The sequence below is a fragment of the Natator depressus genome, chromosome 13 (genome assembly GCF_965152275.1).
Source record: "Natator depressus isolate rNatDep1 chromosome 13, rNatDep2.hap1, whole genome shotgun sequence".
Classification (NCBI taxonomy): Eukaryota; Metazoa; Chordata; order Testudines; family Cheloniidae; genus Natator; species Natator depressus.
This window is the reverse complement of record NC_134246.1, coordinates 30,393,160-30,416,642: the sequence shown is the minus strand read 5'-3', so window position 1 is coordinate 30,416,642 and position 23,483 is coordinate 30,393,160. Positions and strand designations below refer to the sequence as shown.

Sequence of the window (23,483 nt, the reverse complement as noted above, 5' to 3'; positions counted from 1 at the left end):
CCCACCCATTTCACAGAGACACCCACTATCAACCAATAAATACAATCACAGACTGCACTAAGATCTACATGCAGACGTGGCCAGACCCCAGTTTCCCGCTCATGCATGGCGGCCTTTGCTGGCTATTCACAGAACAACTGAATGGGGGGCAAGCAATTCCAAACTCAGTTAACCGTCTTCTACTGGACAGCTATCACAGAAAGCTGCACATTAGCATTTTAGTTCTGCCAGGCCGCAGTGAAAACCCCACAGCACTGCCTTTTGTAAGGCATCTTGTGCCCTAGTGGGGCATGAGCTGTCATGCCTAAGGGCTAGAACAGGAGTCAGGAGCCAGGACTCAAGCTGAGGGTCAGAAGCAAGCAGGGACGCAGGACTGGAGCAGACTAGGAATAAGGCTGGAGCAAGACAGGAAACAAGGCAGACACAGGAGGAACTACTTGTTGAGCAGCCAATGACCTGCTTCTGGGGTTAAAAGCAAGCCTGCCCCCTCACCCTGAGCCAATCAGATGGGCTAGCCAAACAGGTGGTTCAGCTACGACCCAGCTGAGCTGATTAATCTGCCTGGAGGCTGGGCTGGCTAGTCCTCAGCTGAAGGAGCTCACTCCTAACATCTTGAACTACCATTTGAAGGCCTCACAGTAAGCAGCCTTGCAATGTAGATTACGCATGTCTGCAATGCCAGAATGGCCCTAACACCAGCATCACAGGGTTGTGTGGCCACCTCCTGGCTACAAATTCATACCCTGTGAAAGAAGGGCTCTGTGACAGTAGCTACGACTAGTTGTTTAGCTGTAAGGGGTCCGTCTTTCCCCAGTGACACCCCATTGCTTGATGCAGGAAACACTCTCATGTCTGGGTGAGGTAATCTGGAGAGCATGCCCGCCATCATACAAGCAGAGCCCTCCTTTCACAAGAGGGGTCTGGTGCCCACTGCTGGAAGAGTGCCACTGTCATTGGGGAGTAGCCCTGTTCTAGGCCCAAATATCTTGACAAGGGATTTATGGACAATGAGGAGAATAATTTTCCTACCATAGAGTAACCATGACATTTGAGAACCATGAACTCTAATGCCAATGCATCCTCCACTCGTAGCGTGTGCTGGTTTGGGCAGATGGAATGGAAGGCGTATGGAATGGGACACTGGCCCTTTCAGGCCAATGATGCCAATTCACTTCCCCAGAGGCATCACAGGCTGAAATCAGGAGGCCAGGATCTAAATACAGAAATACAGGAGCTGCAGCCCATTTTTGTTTTGGCCGCTACGAGGCGCGTGAACATGCTGGGGACCATTCCCATCCTATCCCTTGGGTTGGTCAGTTACTGAAGGGGCACCACAGTGTGGATAGGCCCTTTCAAAGTCTGCCAGAGAATGCCTGGCTGGCTGAAAGTGCCTGGCATTGAGCGTGAGAGATGGGCACAGGGGCTGTAAGAACAGCTACCTCTTCTGGCCAAAGAAATTAAAGAGGCACTGCACTGCTGTGCCCGTTGCCCTACAGCTGTAGGCAAAAATGCACTGGGGCTATCACGGCTCCCCCTGTGGAGCATGAGGCTCCCTTGCTCGGCCTGATCCAAACACTTGGGAACTGTTGCTAGGCAGCAGAGTTTTCATTAGAATGTGTTGCCTTGTTAAAGAAATTAGCATCTCCAGGTTATTTTAGAACCACCTGCCAGCACAATCAGTGCTTGGGGTCTCTGGTGTTTAGGAATTGGGTGGTATCCCTTTAAATCATTTGGGAGCCCTCTATGGGGCCTCCTTGCCTTCTATTGCAGAGTGTACCCATTCCGATCCCTGCCAGAGCAGCAGTGTACACAGGGAGCTAGGCTGGTATATTTGCACATAAATAAACAGGGCTACAGTAGAACCTCAGTTACGAACACCAGAGTGGCAGACGCATCTCACTTGGAGATGGAAGTATGCAATCAGGCAGCAGCAAATAAAAAAACAAGCAAACACAGTGCAGTACTGTGCTAAACCTAAACTACTAAAAATAAAGGGAAAGTTTAAAAAAAGATTTGACAGAGTAAGGAAACTGTTTCTGTGCTTGTTTCATTTAAATTAAGATGGTTAAAAGCAGCATTTTTCTTTGGCATAGTAAAGTTTCAAAGCTGTGTTAAGTCAATGTTCAGTTGTAAACTTTTGAAAGAGCCACCATAGCGTTTTGTTCAGAGTTACGAACATTTCAGACACATTCTCCATTCCTGAGATGTTCATAACTCTGAGGTTCTACTGTATTTGGAATCCAGTTGTGCCAGTGTGGGTTCCCCATATTCTGAATGTTGTGTAGAAAGCAAAGACAACAGGATCCAGAGCCAGACTCTGCATGGCAGGCTTTTGAACGTGGCTTGTGGCAATTAACTATCCCAGGAAAAGGCATTACAAACCTGCCTCAGCAGGGCTGAAACTCATGCAACCAGCATTTCACCAAACATCCTCACAAGATGCAGCAGTTCATCCTTGAACAGCCAGAGGTGGGAATGAGGAAGGGCTCAGGCACTGTGGGGTGAGCAGAGATGGCTACAAAAGTGACAAGCACCTTGGGAGACAGCCAGCTAGGAAGCCAAGGAGGGGACACGTGTTTCCAATGTGGTCAGCCAGCTTCTGTGAGTCAGGTTCCTTAGCCAGGCAGCATGTGGGACCTCTAAAAACATTTCTTATCCTTGTTGTGTGAATCAAGGGCAGCGGAACTGTACTTGGCATACCCCAATTGAGGGACTCGCTAGGCAGGGGACATGGGTTCCAAAGCCCAGTGAGTTGAGAGAGAGGGTGGTGTGGGCCTGGCTTAAGGGTCTTAGACACCATTTGACCTGTTCTCTCTCCACTGTGTAATAAAAGAACTAATTTAGACTCAATTGAGAGTCTTTTTACACACCACAGAGCTGAAATCACTGGTACCTAGATCTGAGTGTTAGACCTGCTTTGGGACAATATCTCTGATGCAAGAGACTACTTAGCGTGCACCAGCAGTGAGGCTCCCCCACTAACAGCTGAAATCACGGAGAGCTGGGTTGAGTGGTGGGACCTGAAGACATCCTTGTGGATTAGCAATCGGCCATGGCATGACGGCCAGTGGAAAGGTGTGGCAGTCGGCCGGCAAGGCAGCTGGTGGAGAGGCACAGTGATTGGCCAGCAGAGCGGCTGGCAGAGAGGATCGGAGTAGAGCCTGGGAAGCAGAGCGAGTAAGGTACCTTCTTTCCCTCCTCTGCCCAGGGTGGGAGCTGAAATCTGCAGATGCACCTCTGAACTCTGGGTCTGCACTGACCAAGGACAACTGTGAGTGGGGTGCAGCAAAGGGATGGGCATGTTAAAGGGACTTTTGGTTGCTGGACTTAAGAACCTGAGGGAAAAGGACACTACCCAACTTACTTGGGGGTCAGTCTTTTGCTCATGGTTTATGTTTATGAACCCTGTTTGTGGTGTTTCACAAATTAATGCCATTACTTCCCTCCTTTTATTAAAAGTTTTTTGCTCCACTCAGACTCTGTGCTTGCAAGAGGGGAAGTATTGCCTCTTAGAGGCACCAAGGAGGTGGTGTGTAATTGTCCCAGGTCACTGGGTGGGGACTCAAGCTGGTTTTGTGTTGTATTGTTGAAAAGGAACCCCTAGACACTGAGCCCAGCCCTGGTTGCTGCCAACACTGACTGGCAGCAGGGTTACAAGTTGTATTGGCTGTTGTCACGGCATGATAGCTCTAGCTCTGACTAAGTGGGACAAAGGTACTCAATCATGCTACAGTGCAGACCAAACCACAAGCCTGACTACACTAGTTCTGAAGTCAAAAGGTCAACTCTTTTGGGCCTAAACTGGTGAACACAGCTGGAGATTTCAGGGCTGAGAGGCAGCAGGAACCTGGCTTGAATCATCAGCTATCTGCTGACCAACTTCCATGGAATGGACCTCACCCATGACAAGATATGTTCCATGGTCAAAAAATGGCGGACAATGATTGAAGCCCGTCTTGATGTCAAAACTACCAATGGCTATCTGTGCCTCTTTTGCGTGGGTTTTACCAAGAAGCGCTATAACCAGATTTGCAAGACCTCATATGCCCAGCACCAGCAGGTCCGCCAAATTCGCAAGAAGATGATGGAAATCATGACACGAGAGGTGCAAACTAATGATCTGAAAGAAGTTGTCAATAAGCTGATCCCAGACAGTATTGGCAAAGACATAGAAAAAGCTTGTCAATCCATCTACCCTCTTCATGATGTGTATGTCCTCAAAGTGACGATGCTTAAGAAGCCCAAGTTTGAAATGGGCAAGCTGATGGAACTGCACGGTGAAGGTGGTGGCACTGGAAAACCTTCTGGGGATGAGACAGGCGCTAAAGTAGAGCGAGCCGATGGATATGAGCCCCCTGTGCAAGAGTCTGTCTAGAATAAAAAATGGATGCAAAAATAAAAATGTTATTTGAACATGGAGCTGTGATGAACTGAAGGGTCTATCAGCATCACTTCTGAACTGTGGGCGATTTTATGAAATTGTAGCATGAAATTACTGTGTCCTGGAAAGCCCGTGTGTATGGCTCCCCATGAGTTACCAGGGTTGTGTCACAGCTCTGCCAGGCCAGAGACAATGGTGAGTGATCGTCCGTTCAAAGTCAAACACCTTGGGACAGTGGCTTTGCTTTAGCTCGGAGAAGACACTTCTTCCTCTTGTCTGAAGGGAGAGGGGTTTAGAGCTGTGGAAAATTACCAAAAGGCAGAACAAAAGAAGCAGGTGACCCAAGCAGGAATCTATAAAGGGGATGCCAGGGTGGAACTGTTACACGGCCTCAGGTAACAGGGCCAGGTTCTTTGGCTGGCAATACCGGTATCTAATCACCTGGGGAGTAAGTTAACTAAAATCTTCCCACTGCCCACCAGGTAGGTAACAGACGACTAGACAGGGAAATTCTTCGAAAACAAACAGGAAATGTATTAAAAGGGTTACTATCAATGTCAGGGAGAAGGAGGGGGGAATAAAACAGATTAAAACCATAAAACAGCAATGTTGTTGCCCAAAATGGGCCTGAAGCCCGGTCCCCAATACAACCCTTGGCAATTTACACTTGTAACAAAACAAATTAAACCAAGGTACCCCAGAACTGTACTGCATCTTGAAGGATGGATCTCGAGTGGGATCAGCTGCGGGTATTAAGTGACAGTCTCTCTATTGCTTGGGTTCATAGGGACCTGGACCTGCATCTGTGCACCCAGTGGTTACCAGGGACAAGAGGAGCTCAGGATCTTCCCTGCGTTGGAACCAGGAACCAGGAGACCACTAGTGTTGGCAATCACTGGAACCAGGAACAAGGTAAGTGGATTCAGGTGGAAGATACCCACATCGGTGGGATAGATCAGGTAAGATGGTGAAGGAAGTCCTCGATGCCCGTACAAAAGTGACAGTCGCTGACTGCCTGTCAGACGGACAGCCCCGCTGACAGGGTGTGCAGCCTTTTTATGCCTTCTGTGTCGCGAAAGTTCTAGTCCAGACCGGTTTGATCCAGTCTTCTCAGAGGCAGTTTCTGCGGAAAACCCTGTTTCTCGCCAAATGAAAAGGTGCGAAAGTGGGTTGTAAACAACCAAAACTGGACTCCCTTTTAAAAGATGGATTCCGTTGTCCAAAATGCCGTATAACTAATTATTTTAATACTAATACAATACATTCAAATGTGAACAGTGAAACAAGCATAAGTAAGCATGAATAAACATATATAGGGAACTCTGCCCTAGAGAATAGGGTAGAGAGCCATTTTGTACCAGAGTAAGATGAGGGAGGCTGCTGCAGGGACAGGCTAGGCAAGAGGGCAGAGGATCTTGCCTGCCTGCCAGAGCACAGATGATCCCCCTTGGACTCCCAAGAGAAGGGCAAGCTAGTAAGGGACACTGCAGTTAGGATGTCTTGTGTGATCGGTGCTCTCCTGCATTGGATCTGCTAAGTAAAGAGCATAAAGATTTTAGACTGGGCAAAGTGTGTGTTGACTGCTTCAAACTGCTGTGTGACCCTGAGAGAGTTAAACTGTAACCAGAAGCTCCACACCTGTTGGGTGGAATCCTAGGAGAGGGGTGTGTGTAAGTACCAGGGAGTCTGAAGGGTCAGTGCTGTGTCCAGAGGGGCTATGTGGCTGGACAGCAGGTTCCAGCACTCAGAAAGGGGGTGCCAGGTAGAGTGTTGGGGACCCTGAGGTTGGGGCAGTGGCCAGACTCTGTTCACTGAGTCTGAAACACTGCAGGGATCCAGAGCCTAGAGGCCTGGGTTCCCTCTGTAGCAGTCCCAGTGGATAGTGCTGTCTAGGATCTGTGAATGCACTGCAGTCTATTTGCTGCACAATCCCCAAGCGCTTCCTTGCATGTCAGTAGTATCTGGCAGTACTGATTGTTCTCCGCTAGGCTGAGGCTTTCTGCACTTCGCACATCCGTGTGATGCCAAGTAAGACACTTTTCTCACCCCACCCCAACCTGAAATAGAGTAAGAACTCATTTCCTTCACAAAGCCCTTGTTTTTCCTCTGGAAATGTTCAGTTGCTCAGTATGTGGTTGGCCGGTGTTTAGCTTTCTCCTGTTCACTTTCTAAGTTTCTCTGCAGTAAGTGGCTAACAAACACGAGCCAGCCTCTCCTCATCGTACACACTGGGACCTGGGGGCATTGCAGATGTGACTTATATGACTAAAATATGACCATGTATAGTCATTGTTGCTACCACTGTTATACAATTGCAGCTAATCTTGTGTAAAGTATGTCATGTAAGGTGTTGTAACAGTCCTCTCTGTGGACACCTGCAAGGGGGGAGTCTCAAGCAACAGGGATGAGGATTTTGTGGATGAGGAAAATGAGGAGGAGGTTGAGGATACCGCACGGCAGGCAAGTGGTGAATCCCTTCTCCCCGGCAGCCAGGAACTGTTCATCACCCTGGAGCCAATACCCTCCCAAGGTGGGGTCCCGGACCATGAAGCCGGAGAAGACACCTCTGGTGAGTGTACCTTTGTAAATATAATACAGGGTTGAAAAGCAAGCGTGTTTTAATGATTAATTTGCCCTGAAGACTTGGGATGCATTCGCGGCCAGTATAGCTACTAGAAAAGTCTGTTAACGTGTCTGGGGATGGAGCGGAAATCCTCCAGGGACATCTCCATGAAGCTCTCCTGGAGGTACTCTGAAAGCCTTGGCAGAAGGTTTCTGGGGAGGGCAGCCTTATTCCGTCCTCCATGGTAGGACACTGTACCACGCCAAGCCAGTAGCCTGGAATCGTTGCAGAACAAAGCATTGCAGCGAATGGGCCAGGGCTTTGGTGGCATTCAAGCAACATCCATTCTTTATCTCTCTGTGTTTAGCCTCAGGAGAGTGATATCATTCATGATCACCTGCTTGAAATACAGGAAATTTGTTTAAGGGGACATTCAGAGGTGCCTGTTCCTGCTGGGCTGTTTGCCTTTGGTTGAAAAGAAATCATCCCCGCGCGTGGAGGCCCGTTCATGCTGAGCTGTTCGCGTTTGGCTGACAGGGATCTTCCCTGATACTAGCCACACGGTGGGGGAAGCAATCATCCCAGAGAATTGGGTGGGAGGGGGGTTGGGTTGTGCTGCACATTCACCCTAAAACCGCAGCCCCTCCTTTTAAATGGCCAACCCAACAGGCTTTGCTTGGTATGGGAAAGGAGGGCGCTGCTGTTTGAAACCATTCCCACATGTTATGAAGGTTGAAGAAGCCGAAACCTTTGCCTTATCATGGCTGCCTGCAAGCCGAATTCTGTTGCCCAGCCGAGCGTGTGTGATGTCTCACACATAGGTGCTGACCTTTGGTTTTGTGGGTGGGTGCCCTCCCGAGGCCCCACCCCTGCTCCACCCCCTCCCGAGGCCCCACCCTCTGCCCACCGCTCACTCCTCTCCGCCCCCTCCTCCGAGCATCTCTGCCAGTTTTGGAGGGAGGCTATTCACATGAGAAAAAAAAGGTGGGTGAGGTAATATCTTTTTTTGGACCAGCTTCTGTTGGTGAGAGAGAGAAGATTTTGAGCTTTCACAGAACTCTTCTTCAGGAAGAAGAACTCTGTGAAAGCTCCAAAGCTTGTCTCTCTCTCACCAACAAAAGTTGCTCCAATAAAAGATATTACCTCACCCACCTTGTCTTGCTAATTTCCTGGGAACAACAGGGCCACAACAACACAGCATACAAAGATGCAGGAGTCACATGAAGAGCACAGAGTGACCGTCACACCAGGGCACTATTTTCAGGATTCATCTTAGCATAACGTCATCATTACACCAAGGAAGTAGCACTATCAGCACAATGAGATGAAGATAGCCAGGGGTGCATGCCAAACATTCACAGGACAAGCACACTGGGATCTACACAGCAGGACAGTAGTGTCCGTTTAGCTCTCAGTTTAGTGGGGCTACACTCAGGGACTGAGTCCAAGGGTTCAGCTAAACACAAGGGCACCTGCAAAGAGCTGTACTAACAGCATGTTCTACACTGGCCCAACAGGAGGAGTTGCAGGTCAGGGCACTAATTCCCAATCCCAGTGCAAGGCAATATGGGATCCAGGCACTTTAGTACCAGAATTTGTACTCCCAGGAGAGTGGGATGGAATTATAGACATTACAGGGGGAAAAGCCCTCTGTGATCATCCTGGCTCAGTCCATCTCCCTGCCAATGCAGGGCTGATCCTTACTGCATATTTTGTCCAGTCTCCTTTTAAAAGTCTCAAGCCTTGGGGTTTCTAGCTGTGACACTCTATAGCAGGGGCTCTCAAACTGGGGGTCGGGACCTCTCAGGGGGTCGCGAGGTTATTACATGGAGGGTCGCGAGCTGTCAACCTCCACCTCAAACCCCGCGTTGCCTCCAGCATTTATAATGGTGTTTAATATATAAAAAGTGTTTTTAATTTATAAGGGGGGGGTTGCAGTCAGAGGCTTGCTATGTGAAAGGGGTCACCAGTAAAAAAGTTTGAGAGCCACTGCTCTGTACCTCGGGGGAGTGGCGTGCTGTGCTCTGTAAGCCCCATATTCATCATTTGTATATATTATTTATATTTCATACAAAGCATGCCATGTAAGGTATCATGGGAAAGATTATGATTTGCTGAAACCCACTGTTCTGTTGAAATATATACATCATTAAAGTGTATGAAATTATGAGATTGTGCAGTATGGTGTTAATGAAATATGCTGCAAATTTGGGAGTAGCCCAGAAGGCAACTCCCCAGAAACAATAAGGCACTTGACCAAATGGCCGGGTGGATGTTACACAACCGTCACCAGCCATTGTGCAGCAAGTGAATGACAATTAGCAATGCAATGACCATCACCAGAGAATTAATCAACCCTGGGACTCAGCAATGCCCCCCTCCCCTCAACATGATGCTTGGACTTGACAGAGCACATGGACTAAACAGGAGATAGTTCCAGCCCAGGTTGTACCCCAGGGGTCACACACTAGCCCTTCCCTTGGGAGACTATTCCATCCACACCCCAAAGCAGAGATTGCACTGCTAGGAAGGTTTCCCCTGATAGCTTTAGTTTCCCCCTCCTCCCCCCATCCCTTCTCTCTTCCCCACTGTCTCTTCCCTTCCATCCCTCCACCCCTGTAAGAGGCATTCACCCAGATGCCAGGGATGGGAACCAAGCACACTGCATGGACATGGCCACTGTCCCCGAGAGGCAGGCATCTCTGCCTGGGCAGGGAGGGCAAGTAGGGAAGCACTACACCCCGCAGCAATCCAGGAGAGGTCCCCCCCACCATGCCCGTCCCGGTCCAGCTGCCCCGTACTCTCAGTCTCTCTGCTGCTGGGGTCCGGGGGATGTTTTTGGAGATGCCTCTGACTGAGCCCCCTGCCAGATGCAGAGAGCTGGGCAGCAGCCGGTGACCCCCCTCTCCCCGCCCCGGATGCAGACAGCTGCCCTGCCAGCAGCCAGGTGCCGCCTCTCAGCACAGCCACCAGGGAAGGGGTTTCAGTCCCCCCCAACCACCCTCACCCCAAGACCCCCTTTGAAATACACTTATCAGCTGCTGCTGCTACTGCCTTTAGTTGGCTGAGAGGTTGAAGCGAGGCTGGGAGCTGCTCAGCTGCAGAGCCACAGAAAGCAGCCTGCTGCCCACAAGAAGCAGGTAGGAGAAGGAGGTGGAGCGGCACCAGTGGTTGGGGGGTCACTCAGCCCCTGCCCCAGGAGCAGAGTCCCCGTTGCTGATTGGCTGGTGGCCAAAAAACAGCTAAACAGCCGTGCTGGGAAGAGCTGTTTTGGCCACGCTGATCAGCGCAGCAGCTCAGAGCCGGAAACAGCTGATCGGCGGTGGCTCCCAGCTCTGCAAAAAACTGCTGATCACCCCCCCCCGACAGCCCCGCTGAACAGCTGATGGGGCCCGTGGGCCCCCACAGGCCATGTAAACAGTTGACTGGTGCCAGTGGGTGCTGAGCACCCACTAGTTTTTCCCCATGGGTGCTCCAGCCCCGGAGCACCTATGGTCTCACACCAAACCGGCAGGCATTCAATATAAGAGGCAAAATGCGACCTTGTATCAAAAGCACATGTGCTATGTAATGTGAATCACTTGATTCAGTGTGAAATAGTCTTCCCTTTGTTCTCTAAAATATATCTTTTTAAATACTACTCTTCCTTTTTTCCCTCCCGCAGCTGCAAATGTTTCTACGCTCCCGCTATCATCTCCGTCCCAGAGGCTAGAGCAGATTAGAAGGCGAAAAAAATGCACTCGTGATGACATGTTCTCACAGCTCATGCAGTCCTCCCGCACTGAAAGAGCTCAGCAGAATGTGTGGAGGCAAACAATGGCAGAGTCCAGGAAAGCGTTAAACGAATGCAATGAGAGGAGGCAAGATGCAATGCTGAGGCTAATGGGGGAGAAAACTGACATGCTCAGGCATCTGGTGGAGCTGCAGGAAAGGCAGCAGGAGCACAGACCGCTGCTGCAGCCCCTGTATAACTGCCTGCCCTCCTCCCCAAGTTCCATATCCTCCTCACCCAGATGCCCAAGAATGCTGGGGGGGAGGCTACGGGCACCCAGCCACTCCACCCCAGAGGATTGCCCAAGCAACAGAAGGCTGGCATTCAATAAGTTTTGAACTGTAGTGTGGCCTTGTCCTTCCCGCCTCCCCTCATCCACCACCCCACCCAGTGCTTCCCTTCTCACCCAGCCCTCCTGGGCTACCTTGTGAGTTTTCCCCCTATTTGTGTGATGAATTAATAACGAATGCATAATTTTGAAACAATAATGACTTTATTGCCTCTGAAAGTGGTGATCGAAGGGGGGAGGTCGGTTGGCTTACAGGGAAGTAGAGGCAACCAAGGGCGTGGGTTTTCACCAAGGAGAAATAAACAGAACTGTCACACCGTAGCCTGGCCAGTCATGAAACTGGTTTTCAAAGCTTCTCTGATGCGCAGCGTGCCCAGCTGTGCTCTTCTAATTGCCCTCATGTCTGGCTGGACGTAATCAGCCGCCAGGCGATTTGCCTCAACCTCCCACCCCTCCATAAACGTCTCCCCCTTACTCTCACAGATATTGTGGAGCACACAGCAAGCAGCAATAACAATGGGAATATTGGTTTTGCTGAGGTCTAACCTAGTCAGTAAACTGCGCCAGCGAGCTTTTAAACATCCAAATGCACATTCTACCACCATTCTGCACTTGCTCAGCCTATAGTTGAACTGCTCCTTACTACTGTCCAGGGTGCCTGTGTATGGCTTCATGAGCCATGGCATTAAGGGGTAGGCTGGGTCCCGAAGGATAACTATAGGCATTTCAACATCCCTGTAGCAAGGCGGTGTGGTGCCCCACCAACCCGTAGAGGGAAGAACCTCCCCAGACACCAAAGTGTGCGGAGCCAGTGGATCCTGCACCCGCCCCTCCAGAGGTCAAGGCGCAGGACCAGAAGTATAAAAGCCCAACCCCAGAGCTCACTTGGGCTGCAGCCGCCGGAGAGGCCAGACGCCTGTGGCCTGGCTCTGGCTTGGGAGACCCGGGCAATCTGTGGCTGACCCAAGGACTGGCCGGACCAGCCAATGCCTAATGCTGACCGGGGCATGGAGGAGCTGCCAAGCCTACCTGTCGCCAGCTACCCAGAGGAGCTGCCAAGTCTACCCCTTGCCAGTTACCTGGAGGAACCCAAGGTGCTGGAACCCTCCGAGGACACCACCCTGACCCAGGTACCCTACGAGGGGGAGTCTGGAAGTAGCCCAGGGGCAGTCGGCCCTAGGTTGGCCGCAACACCTCCGGAGCCAATGTCAGTGTATTGCAGCCAGGATCCCCACTGATACAGCAGTGGGTCTTCTGCCACTGCTATGGCCCCGGGCTGGGACGCAGTGGAATGGCTGGGCCTGCGTCCCCCCTGCCACCCACCTCGCGGGAGGGAGTCTCCCCCTCTCCCTGGTTGCTCAAAGCCAGGAGCCTGGGGGTTGCTGTTGAACTATTTGCTCAGTCCCTGCCAGAGGGCCTGAGCTTCTGACTATTTGTTTGCTGCCCACCCTGACCCAGGGCCTGGGCTTATATTGTACTGCTTGCAGGGCCCTACCTGAAGGTCTGGGCCATAGACTGAGTATTCCCCAACCCAGCAGAGAGGGTGTAGCTTTGCATACATTTGTTTTATCCAACAGCACATTCCAAACATCCCAATTAAACAAAAACAATTTAAAACCAAAACAATTAGGGGGTGTAACATTACAGATAGTATGTCAGTAGTTGTAGGAGACCATCCAGAAAATATGTCATGCCAATGGTAAGCTGTTATTTGTCTTTCTGCAGTGGCAATTCTTAACATGTCCCCTTTTGCATGTATAATATGAATGGTTCGGTTTCCCACGATGATTTTTTTGTTTGTTCTAGGAACTGTGTTACCTTTTTACCTTTTAACAGGTGATTGGTAACTTCCTGCTGAATCAGTGCTCACAGTAAGCTGAGACTTTTTTTGGTGGTGACAAATAGTAAATGTGATTATTGGTAAACACAGTACTTACATTACATTTACATTTGTTTACTGGTGGGTTGCTAACACTTTTATCCTCCCAAAACACTTCTTCCCAAGAATTAACACATAGCCCATTATACAGTACTTTGGTCTTATTATTTAATACACTATCCTAGTGAAATGTTTTTACTACAGGGCTCTGGAGCAACAGGCAAGGACAAACACCCCCACTTTTTGAGGAGTCCACTCGGTACAACCTCTGATTGTTCAATAGCTTTCCTCCCTCCCTAGCCCACTGGCTCGAGGTCCAGGGTAGCAAGGAGGATCCCATGTGCAATATGCGGGGTGGGCTAACTTTTCATATCTTTGCTTCCAGAGCCTGTTGGCGTGTGATTTTAACAACAATTTCCCCAATTAAAAGGTCTAGCCTTACTATGCTAGAAATATACTGCATCCATTTGTTCTGATAAGTATCAAACAGTGATCTTTTCCTTTGCTTTAGCAAGTGTATCCAAACCTTAGTGTTTCCTGATATTACCCAAAACATTTTTGTGTTCCAAGGTGGACAAAGCAAGTATCTGCATTTCAGTACATCCCATAGCTATAGCAGTATGGTTTTTCACTTCCATTTGTTTCTGTATTAGGTTGTTCTTTAAGACAAAACATAGAACACAAAACACAATTTCTATTGTGACAGTAGATTCATGGTATTCTGGGTTGCTCTTCAGCTGGTATCAGCTTTTTCTGATTTTCTGAAAGACAAAAAGAACATGTTTCTACCCCTTTTGGGGTGGCAGATTATTGCTTAAAATATCCCTTTCTTTTACAAATATTCTTGCTGATTGTAGGGCAAAACAGAAGAATCACACCCATACTTTCCTGTGTTTTTTTTCTATAGGCAGGCAAGGTTTCAATGGCTTCTACCTTTTAAGGGTTATGGGGAAATTATCCCACTGTTTAGTCATTAAATCCATGAGGTGGGGTACCTCAGTTTCCCTTCTTATACAGCAGACCAAGTTTATAATGTTTTTCCTGCTGTGTTAAGCTTTAAGTTTATTTACAGGTAATAGTTGAGAAGCATCATTACCATATGACCTTAAAGGATTTTTTTTAAAAAAAATCATACACACTATACATTGTTACAGGGGTACTTATTAACATTAAATCTATTAAAGGTATCTTGTTATACCATGCCTTTTATTTAGACAATTTGTTTGCTGACCATGTATGTCCTTTATCTGCAGCTCCTTTGTGCTGCTTTCTTTATCAGTTAGGTAATTTGCATTAACACAGACTTTTTCTGGCTTGCTTTTGGATCAAAAGCCATCAGCAGCTCAGAGACTGTGTCCCTTTTAAGACAGAATCAACTTTCACCACAGTTCTGATTACTTTTAACTTTTAACTCCTGCTTTCAAAACACACAGCAATCTGAAAAAGAAAACCCAACCTATTGTGGCTCCCTTTGCAGCCCTAATAGCATTTTAATTAAGTAGTATGGTATGTTTGCATTTCTTTTACTCCTTCTACTGTATACACTGCACATGTTCTGGGGCAAATGCACATTCCTTCCATAGTTTAACTTCTATAACTTTATCCATATCAATTTTTACATAAGGTGTAACTATTTCTTTTGTGCTTACAGAGTTTTCAAGTACCTTTATTAAAGTGACAGTTTGATTACTCAGAGCCATATTAAGGCTCAGTGTTTCTAACATTGCTTCTTTTTGTTTTGTGCACCTCACCCCTGCTGTTGCTTTAGAGGGGCACTGTCTTTTTTTAATTTCTTATTCTTTTACTACAGCTCTCATCTGCTATTTTGTTAAAAAAACAAACAAAAAAAGAATCCAGAATCTCTCCCTATTCTCCTGTTTTTGACTGCCCTGCTTAAAAACATTTTAAATTTTGTAAAGCATTGAGTTACCTCTTAAAGGTTAAATGCCAAATCCCAAAGCCAAACAACACTAATCACCTGTGTTTGGCAAAAAGGTCTGTCAGTTTTGCAACTTTGAATTAAAGAGTCAAAATGGATTTTTAGTGGCATTATTAAAAACAAACCAAAACCAATCGGGCCTTGGAACATTACATATTTACACATACAGATAGATACATACACGTTTTCTTTTTCTTAACATCCCTTCTACACTACTCCATTTTTACATAGCTGTACACAGATTACATTCCCTTTATACATTTGAGAGCAGCCAAACTCCAATAGAAGCCCCTTATGTTCTCTTAGGAAATTTGACTAAATTGTCCATAGTCAAGTGATTTCAATCAGATTGTCTCTTTGCCTGGATTATTTACAGACAGTCCTTTGGAAAAGAGCCCATTTTTCCTTCAGAATGTCTGCAAAGAAACCAAGAATTCTTTTTCTCTAACACTTTTCCTTTTTAACATTTTCACAAAGTTTAACTGCTTAATTCCCTCCAGCATCTACAGAGTTAACTTCTTACTCTTTTCTTCTTAAATTACTTGCTTATTTTTCAAAATGACACCTTAATCAACTCAGATTTTACCATTCCTAATACTATTTCAGGGATCTGAATTTCCCATGTCTACACTTACTCCTTTCCTTACTCCTGCCACTATGCCTATTTTACATTTTCTTTATCTGTTGCCTGCCTGCTTGTCTGGGCCTGATCCAGTTTTTTTGTTTTGTTTTGTTTTTCTCGTTGAACTGTCCCTTTCCATGGGCACAGGCTTTGTTCCACTAGCAATTTAGCAAGGAAGGTGGGCTTCTCAACTAGCCCCCACCGCTCCTGGTCCCTTTCCTTAAACTTTTCTTTCAAAATTGTGAAATTGTTATACCAATAAAATAAAAACCAGCAGGATCTTATTAAAGGGAAAAAGGCAAAATACCACATTTATTGTGAATACAGAAAGAATCATAGTAAGCAGTTAGTTATAGCTATAACATTCCATTCAATCTCATCTTTATTCACACATTCACACACACACACACACACACACACAGAGGTTCTGCAAGGTTGTTATCATAGTTACCAGCCTTAGAGTTGCTCATGCCAAGCCACTGGCCAGGTGGCCTGGACATGACGAGGGAGCAGGGCCTTGTCAGATGCTCATCTGATGCTCCTGGAAGTTGCTTTGCAGAATCAGACCCCGAAGTTCTCACATTTTAGAGTCCATTTTTATAGGAATTTCTTCCTATGCCAGACTATGAGAATTGCTTCATCATGCTGTTGCTGAATCAACAGATGGCACATTCCTGACGGCTCCGTGCTGCTAGATGTTATCTTGTTCTTTGGTTCTCCCATTCTTGAGGCTGTAGGGTGGATTCCAGTCTGCCCTCCGGGGGTCCTCTGGTTATTTCCACTTGACGCCTTCTTCAGCCGATGGACACTGGATTCTTAGGCTGGCACCTCCCTGATCATTCAGTTATTATCCACACCAAGCATCCATCCACATACATCCTCTATCTCTATTTTAATCACAATTATTAATACAACAAAAGGGCGGGGAGTCTCTGGGTGCTGTTTCTGTTGTTAGAGTACTGCTTTGAGTCTCTCTCTCTGTGAATTGCTTTGAGAACAGACTCTGTCTTAGAATGTACTAACACAATTAGCAGCTTGCAAGTTTCACACACAGAGGGAGAGAAACAGTACCAAAAACCAAGAGACCTCTTAATTAGTAATACCCTGGAATTTAAACTATGGGGAATCAAACTCATTTGTGATTTTAATACAGAACTTCTTTAATATGATCCAACAAAACCACCACAATATCACTCACAAAAAATACTACACTGCCCAAACTCCTGTATCCTTCAGAGTTTGATTTAACAGAGCAAGATTTGTGTAAAATTAAGATCTTATGTTTGCCCGTGCAGTGCTGGGGCTTACAAGTTCCTTTCTTTACCCTGTTGCCCATGCCAGTGCCAGGACTTATGATTTTAACCCACTCTGGGCCAGAGGGAGAAATACTAAGTCTCCCTCTGTATTGCTTGGCCTTCTACCACCAAGCGTTCATACACCAAATATAAAAACCCCTCCCAGGGGCAGAGTGAGAAACCCTAAGTTCTCCTCTTATGCTCAGTCATGCTACGGAGGAGGGTGTATGCACCTGTAGGTTTTTTTCGGTTTGGAGCGAGGATCTCTAAGTCCTCCTCCTACTGCCCGACCATACTACGACCGGGGGTATACCCAACTCCAATTATTTCCCCCCAGCAGTCTGGGCTGGAGAGTGGGATGCTAAACCTCTCTCCTATCTTTCAGCCCTGCTATGACCGAAGGTGTGTATACCTCTTAATCATATAAATTCTCAATTCATAAAATACCAACAATGAATACAATATTAACCACACCTAGTTCCCTTTTTACTGCCCGGTATCTCTATGACCAGGGTGTGTACACCTGAATGATCAATCACGTAGCAGTATTGTCAATAATTACAGTGCGTATACTCTTCCCCCTTTTGCAGTTCTCCCCCCAAAATGTTATACTTATAAGAAGCACACGGGATCTTTATAGGGAAGAACACACACACACACACAGACAGTCCTGCCAGTTGATGTTTATAGTTACCCGTCCAGAGTCTGGATCAATCTAGTGGCCAGCCAGATTGGTCGCAGCGGGGAGCAGGGCTCTGTCGGTCACGATCTGATGCTCCTGGAGTGTGCAAGATGAACCCAAAGTCCCATGGCCAAGAACCCTGTTCTTATAGTCTTTTTTTTTTCTCTGTTGAAGTCCATGGATTTTGCTGTGTCAGTCTGTGACTGGTTACTTCTTAATTGGTGTATCTTTTGATGTAAACATTCCAATACACCTCCGAGAGGGTCATCCTGTCCTGGTTCCGATTTAATCAATTGTCCTGTCTTTAGGGGTGCCAGACTTCACCTCAGGGTCATCAATCTGCCCTTCCCTCATTATGGATGCGCGTTGATGATTCTCTGGTGTCGTTAAGTCTCTTCACTCCTCCTTCCTTGACCATCTGGCTATAACAATGGCCTTCACATCTTATCTTTTTTCCTGATGCAAACATTCCTCATTCACCCAAACAGTCTTTTATAGAGACCTTTGCGAATACAGTGTCAGTTTATTTTGAATCTTCTTAAAATAGACACAATACAAGATCTTGTCTCTTACTTACTAAACCTTAAAACAAAGAAATGTATATTTAACTAGAGTGCCTAATTTGTAATACATATAGGAAACCATAGTAGACATTATAACTTATCCTAAAACAAAAGGGGTGACCATAATCAATCATAAGGATTGTGTACAGTACATCAGTACAGACACTGGCAGTCTGTCAGAAGCATTTCTACCAATGTCCCAGAGGGTCATTCCTTTCTGCTATTCAAATGGAGTGGCTGGTAAAATGGAATCAAGACATACATTAGTACCTCTATTCTTATAGTACAATTATAAAATCCTGTTCCTACATATGGGTGGATCACTCCATAATTGCTCTTTTCTGTACACCCTGTTCCCTGAAGCTCTGGTACAGGGCACTATCGGAGACAGGATTCTGAGCTAGATGAACCATAGTCTGACCCAATATGGCTGTTCTTATGTTATGTCAAGGAGCAGAACACTTAACAGCCAGTCTTTAGTTGCCAGTGGAATCAAGTCCCTTGAAAGGCCAGAAGACTGTTAGCTGTGAAGTTTCCTCTGTTCCTGTGGTAATATGTTTGGAAAGAAACTACCATGCACAACTCTTGGTTTGCCTACACCAGAAAAACAACTCCTTGCTGATAATGGTGCAACTGAGTTGGCACTGAACGCAGGTTAGGGGCAAGTGTTGATTGAAAAGCAAAAGTTAAAACCAAAATGGTGCTGAACCTGATTGGTCTAATTTTGTTGAACATGGTTTGTTTTTGGCAAAAACGGAGCAAATGAAACCACTGTCCCAGTCCTCCTGTCTGGAAGTGAACCTGGCTGAGAATTGGATGAAAATGTTTGGTGCTTCCTGCAAAGTGTGGTAGGATTGCAAGTACCATTGTGGATAAACCGGAGTTGGTGAAATCTCCCTCACTACCACAATCAGCAGGCCAAGAGGCATGGAGCATGACGATGACTGCAGACTGTTAGTGGCATTCAGAATTTTCAGGTGTGCACAAATGTCACTTGGGAAAAGCACATTTTCTTTTGAAGAAACTTCCAGGAAGGAACTACGTGAGATCATTGATCATTTTGCTACATAATAAACTAAATTGTATAAAACTGAACATCCACCAAGTAGACTAACTGAATTATTCCTGAAATACTTGATAACATGGTCAGATCCAAGAGTGCTCTTTTGAGTGGGTATTTGCAGGGCCAGCAAAAGCTGCTTCCCAAATGAATGTTTTAGCAAATTGTGAAAGAGCAGATGTGTGTCTAATTAAACATGCATCCCATATCTTAAAGACAGAGTGCAAGAATAAACACATGGCAGAGACTAGATTTGTCTGCCAAACATGTGGAGGGAGTCATAACACAAGACAAAGGTGTCCAGCACACAGGGTGGATTTTCATTCATACAACAGAAGAAACCATTTTGCAAAAGTCCGTCATTTGTAGCATAAGTTGTAAAGAAATACAAAAGCAAGATACTGTACATTAATGGACATACTGATGGAAGACAAAGCTCCGAAAACAGAGTTCTTGGCTGGCTCTCTTAAGTTTACAAAGCAAGAGTTTTACAATAAGTTGTTTTGACACTGGAAAGAATTAACCAAAGGTGATTTTCAAAATAGTTCCTAGAGCTGAATACAGTGGAATCACAAACAAAGTTATTAGTGACCACCACATTTAAAACAAAACAAGCTCATCTCATGAAGTGGGCACAAAATGAGCCTCTGTGGCAAAGCTACACTGGTACATCTGTGTGAGGACAGATGCCATCTCACAGTTTGAAATAGCAGAACAGAAAGTCTCATGTTTGTTTGTGTTGAACTGTTTGCAAGTGCAGGTTGTCAGATGGGCATATAGCTTATAACAGGGCACTGAACCTTTGGGCACATGTGTGGCCATGCATGCCTGTTAGGGAACCCAGCTATTTTTAATGCTGAAAATTCTGGGAGATACAATCCAGAGGAACAGTTTGGAGCTGTAATCCTGGGACACATAACTACGATCAAGCATGTGACCTGCAGGAAATAAATATTCCTGTCCCTCCTGTAGGAGCCAGCACACGGAGACGCATAGCAAGTGGTGGGAAAGGCTCTCTGTGGAGGGCCAAGAAGAAAGGCTGAGGAAAGCTAGGAAGTACTCAAACGGGAAGGTGCAGGGTACTGTGACTGGAGCCCTGAGATAGGTGAAAGGGTGTTTATATTCTGTTAGCCATAAATTAAACCCTTCTGTCACGCTGTAGTGTCTGGAGTGGCTCACGCCCATGAGTGCCTACCTCAGGGCAGACTGTTAAAAGCAGGGCAGACACCCCAGACTGGTGTGTTCTATAATAAGATTTTACCAGGTCAGTACCCTATGTGAACTCCCAATAGTCTTGTAATGGAATCACAGACGGTCCCCTTAGACTGTCCAGTCTATCTTACCACCCAGGCAAGCTGGACTATGTAATAAATGGTCACTTACACCAAAAATCACAACATATTCCAGGTTACCCCCAGTCCCAAGAGACCAGTCACTGACCCAGGTCAATTTGCATCCAGATCTCACACCAAAGAAAATGTTGGTAGCCAATTCTATACTAAACTAACTAAAGGTTTATTAGCTAAGAAAACAGAATGAGAGTTATTGAGAAGTTAAAGCAGGTAAAATACATGTATGGGGAGTCACAGTCTATAATTCCAAATGCTAACAGAAATGTAGTAATCTGCAAGTTTCCCAAAAGTCTCTCAGGGTTACCCAGAATAACTCTGGGGATCTCTGCCTTCTCATTCAGTTATTCTGCTCTGATAGAATCCAGACAGTCCAGAGATCAAGGATCTTTTCCTGAATCCACACTTATAGCTTCTTCTCACACAAAACAAGCTGACAGAGGGTCACTACCCACATGGACTCTTTCTTTGATGATGGAGAGTGAGGAATACATTTAGCATCTTTGATCTCCACTTATCACACACACTGGCTACTTGCTTTGAAATTATCACTTTCCAGTTAAAGGTCTTCATTTGCGTTCCACAAGGCTTCTTTCTTGTTTGATGGGTTATTTAGTTACAGGGGGGATATACAATGTAAATGCTTGCTACTACATTATAACTGGATACAGATAAATGAAAACAAGGAATGCAGCATCCCATTGTTTTTCATGATATTTAAACACCAAATACACTCAGACATTTAACAATCACTTTGATTTACACTAATACACAAGTGAATTGGCCTAGCTTCCAGTTATGCATTTGTAAGCTTTCAGTGAGGCCTGGTGCTTTGACATGAGCTGGCAAGTGGTCTGCCAGCATCACACCTTGGAGAAGAGGTGTGTATGTGAAAGATTTACATTGTGTTTGGCCATTAATAGAGCTGGGCCTGGAAAGAGGGGAAACTGAGGCATACTACACTGGCTGCAGGGAGGCAGGATACCTTTCTATAGAACAGGATGAAAAGTTTGTTCTCAAAGAATCTGAGGAGTTATTTAACATACTAGTGGTGTATTAAGGATATAATGCATGTACCACAGGAAGTCCTATTAGCTCCTGAGAAATAAAACTGAACTTGACTAGATGGTAAAACTAGATGTGAGTGGGCACATTAAGACTGAATAGATTAGCAGTATGGACATTGTAATAAACCTAAACAAGTTAAGGATTTATATAGATCCAGAATACTTGAATAAGGCCATCAAACACAAACACTACCCCAGGACACCAGCTTCAGGTTTGGAAACGAGCCAAAAATTCTGGCTTCATACTTGAAGTGCTAGACTTCCCCTTCACTTCCCCTTTCGGCCCCTGTGTTTAGGTGACTTCTCTGGATTACTGCTGCATGTGAGTGATACCAAAACAGCATATCTCACATCTCTGAGGATTTGCTGATTCAGGACAGGAGTTAACTACAATATGTGACTGTGTAACATGCAAAAAACCCTCAAACCACACCAAATCCAACACTGGAAATTGAACAAAAGCAAGTGTCAGGGCTACAATGAGATTTGGTTATGTAGGGAGTATCCATAATTTCATGTACAGTGCTTTTATAGACATTTCACAGTGAGTATTAATGACCAGTGTGTTATTACTTTTCAGATGATGTTTTACATGACACCTTTCAAATAAAGATCACGTTGACAGGGTGTGAGGTGTATTGAGCTGGTCAGGTTAGCTGAGTTTTATTGTTCATACTGGGGGGAGCCCTTTTGCATCCGGTATTGGGGAGCTCTGAGATCACAGTGCCTAACTTTTAAGCATCTAGAAAATCACAGGGATGACACTGCTATCCACAAAGCTGAGTTAGGTGCCCAGGCGCCCTATACAATGACTGGGGAGACAGATGCACTTTAGACTGTGATCCACAAAAGTCAACGTACTAGGTGGGGAGATGCCGACCAGAGGGGTGTGTGCTATCTCACATAGATAGGAGCCTAATGCTGAGCTACAGAGACATGTCACACTGTCTGGAGCGCCTCATGAGCATGAGTGCCAACTTCAGGACAGACTGTCAAGAAGCAGAGCAGAGTACCCAAACTGGTTTTATGTTCTATAATTCGATTTCACCTGCCCAGTGACAAGTGTGAACTCCTAAAGCACTATAACAGTTTTACCACGGAGTCAAAGACAATGCCCTTGGGCATTCCAGTCTATCTTGCCACCCAGGTAAGCTGGATTTAGTGACAGATAGTTGCTATACACCAAAGTTCACCAAATATTCTGGTAACTCTCACATCAAAGACAATGCTTGTAGTCAATCCTCTAGTTAAGGCTCTACCAAATTCACAGTCCATTTTGGTCAATTTCATGGCCACAGGATTTTTAAAATCGTAAATATCATGATTTCGGCTATTTAAATCTGAAATTTCACGGTGTTGTAATTGTAGGGGTCTCTTACTTCTGCGCTGTTGCTGATGGCGGCACTGCCTTCAGAGGTGGGCAGCTGGAGAGCGACAGCTGCTGGCTGGGAGCCCAGCTCTGAAGGCAGAGCCGCTGCCAGCAGCACCCTCAGTCAGCAGCTGCCACTCTCTGGCTGCCCAGCTCTGAAGGCAGCAGTGCAGAAGTAAGAGTGACATGGTATGGTATTGCCATCCATATTTCTGTGCTGCTGTTGGTGGGGCACTGTCTTCAGAGCTGGGCACCTGGTCAACAGCTACGGCTCTCCGGCCACCCAGCTCTGAAGGCAGCACAGAAGTAAAGGTGGCAATACTGTAGCCCCCTCCTAAAATAACCTTGTGACCCCCCCCCCCCCCCGCGCAGCTGCCTTTTCAGTCAGGATCCCCAATTTGAGAAACGCTGGTCTCCTCTGTGAAATCTGGTCTTCTGTGTGCTTTTACTCTGTACTATACAGATTTCATGGGTGGAGACCAGATTTCACAGTCCGTGAGGCGTTTTTCATGGCTGTGAATTTGGTAGGGCCCTACCTACAGTAAACTACCTAAGAATTTATTAACTAAGAAAAGAAATGAGAGAGAGTTATCACAGGGTTAAAGCAGGCATACATACACAAATGAGTTACATATTCCTGGGGGAATTCTGTA

At 46.2% G+C, this 23,483-nt stretch overlaps 1 pseudogene; it reads left to right on the top strand.

Moving 5' to 3' along the window:
- Positions 1–2,439: 2,439 nt before the first annotated feature.
- LOC141997676 (small ribosomal subunit protein eS1 pseudogene) lies at positions 2,440–4,390 on the top strand (annotated as a pseudogene).
- The last annotated feature ends 19,093 nt before the right edge of the window (positions 4,391–23,483 follow it).